Source organism: Belonocnema kinseyi, chromosome 7 (genome assembly GCF_010883055.1).
Source record: "Belonocnema kinseyi isolate 2016_QV_RU_SX_M_011 chromosome 7, B_treatae_v1, whole genome shotgun sequence".
NCBI classification, from domain to species: Eukaryota; Metazoa; Arthropoda; class Insecta; order Hymenoptera; family Cynipidae; genus Belonocnema; species Belonocnema kinseyi.
The window spans coordinates 127,525,644-127,528,391 of NC_046663.1; positions in this window are offsets into that span (position 1 = coordinate 127,525,644).

Consider the following 2,748-nt stretch of genomic DNA (forward strand, 5'->3'; position numbering starts at 1 on the left):
AACGTTAAGCTAGCAGGTCCACACAGAGAAAAAAGTAACTTCGGCATTATTTCTTTCCACAACAATTTAGGGCTCATATAATGACCTATTGACGAATTTAATGCCCCAGAATTTTTCGGAAAAACCTGTGGTTCTGCTATCTTAACGTTAAGTTAGCAGGATTACACATAGACAAAAATGATTCAGACAATATTTCTTTGCACTATAATTTAGGGCTCATTGAGGGCTCTTAATAGATGTATCACAAAGTTTTTTAATCTTTGTTCTAACTATTTTGTTTAGAAAATTAGTAAAATCAAAAGGTAAACAACTTTAAAAATATGCTGTAGGAACGTGGAAAAAATTTTTCATAGTGCATCTGTTGAAACTTCGAGTTTCATTACCTGTAGAGCTGGTTGAAACACGATGTTTGCATCCCTAGGGTTGAAACATTTTGTCTTCGAGTTTCGGTATGTGTAAAGCGGGCTGAAACAATGTGCTTACATCTCTAGGGCTGAAACATTTTTTTCAGCTCTAGAGTAAACACATAGGCAGGTAGGGTCTACAGGTACCTCAACTCGAATTTTTAATAGATTTGCTATGAAAAATAATATGCATTACTAGGAATGTAACACAACGTTTGCAACTCGTGTGAAGGCAGCCCTCGCTGCGCTCGGGCAGCAAACTTCACGCTCGTTACATTCGCGGTGTTTCATCCCTTGTAATGCAACATACTATTAAATTCTAGTTCTGTTTAAACAATTGATGTTAAAAAACTACAAAAAATAATGACTGAGGATCAAATTGTCGCATATGGGATAGAGGGGCGCCGTAGCTAAATTCTGCACTTATAACGCGATATTTTTTATCTTGGATTTGGAACTGAATTTTTACATTGCTTAGTTGCAAGTTTCTATATATTTTACCTATATGATTCAATACATCGAATTTAGAAGTGCGCCACCTACCCCGGTTTAAGGTAATTAATTTTTAAATGCTTTAAATTTTGAACACTTTTATTCAGAAATTAACCAGTTTAATTCATTTTCATTCCATCGGAAATGTTCTCCTATTTTTAAAATGTAGCCTAAATGAAAACAATTTTAATTGGAACTTTTTAAATTAAAAATCGTGAGTATCGCAAAGAAAGTATATTTTTTCTAACCCGGAAGGAATCTCGAATTTTTACCACAGGAGAAAATAAATTATAAAATAGTTACGTGTATATTGTAAATGGTATAGGTAAGTGTTATTTTAAAAGAAGAGCGATATCAGGCATTCTATAATTATCAAGGGATATTCGAAGTGTCACTGTTAAATGAAAAATTGATAGTATTAATTCTCAATTGCGGGCAGTATTTAAATTTTTTATTAAAAGAATAAATATCATACAAGTAATATAAGTACTTAATGATTGTTCGAATATAAGTTATACCTTTTGGAAATACGTAAGTCTTTAAAATAAAGTTTACAATGTATGTACGTCGATTAAGGAAACTAGTCATGGTTTGAAAAATAGTTATTACATTTAAGCATATCTCTTTTGTAAATGACTAAATTCTACACAAGTGTTACATTTATTTAGTTTAAAAAATCAGAGATATATAATGTTTCATTTCTTTCTACTCTCTAAGGTTCAATCAGTGACTGCATTTTAGTTATAATTTAGTTAGTTTTTCGGATGCAACAGTGCATCAGTGGAAAGAACTGATTCTAAACCACAATTCAGTCACTGGTTTAAATTAGTAAAAATTTTAGCTCAATCAAATTTAAAGTTTTTTCAAGCGATGGCGTGAAAATTTTCATCTTTCTTTTAATTTTTGTTTTCTATGAACTCATTACCTGAATTTATATTTTCCTTTCTTGCTTTCCATAGCTCCTCTAGATCTAAATTGATATTTCTTACTAATCCCAGAAGCAAGACGACGTTGAAGTTTGCCACAGATATGGATTTCAAAGTTGTATAATTAATATAAAAAAAACTAAGAGTCACATCGAAAAAGTAACAACACCTCTGGATTCGTCTCGGAAATATCTCGATGTGCATGTTTTGTTTTTTTGTTTAACAATTTTTTAAACAATTACACCATTTGTTATCTTTCTGCAATTGTTATAAACAAAGTATGCATTTTTTTGTTTTTTCGTAAACCCATTTTTTAAACAATTAGAGCATTTGTTGTCCAGTGCTGTTTTGCTCCGTGCCCGTAGATATGGATTTCAAAGTTGTGTAATTAATATAAAAAATGGGTTTACGAAAAAACAAAAAAATGCACATCTAGATTTTTTCGAGAGGAATGCATTAGTGCACTTGGTTTTTCGATCCGATGCATACTTTGTTTATAACAATTGCAGAAATATAACAAATAGCGCAATTGTTTAAAAAAGTGTGTAAAGAAAAAAACAAAGAATGAACATTGAGATATTTCCGAGACGAATCGAGAGGTGTTTTTACTTTTTCGATGTGACTCTTAGTTTTTTTTATAATAATTACACAACTTTGAAATCCATATCTACGGGCATGGAGCAACACAGCGCTGAAAAACAAGTGCTCTAATTGTTTAAAAAATGAGTTCACGAAAAAACAAAAAAATGCATATCTAGATTTTTTCGAGAGGAATGCATTGGTGCACTTGGTTTTTCGATCCGATGCATACTTTGTTTATAACGATTGCAGAAAGATAACAAATGGCGTATTTGTTAAAAAAATTGTTAAACAAAAAATGCACATCGAGATATTTCCGAGACAAATCGAGAGGTGTTTTTACTTTT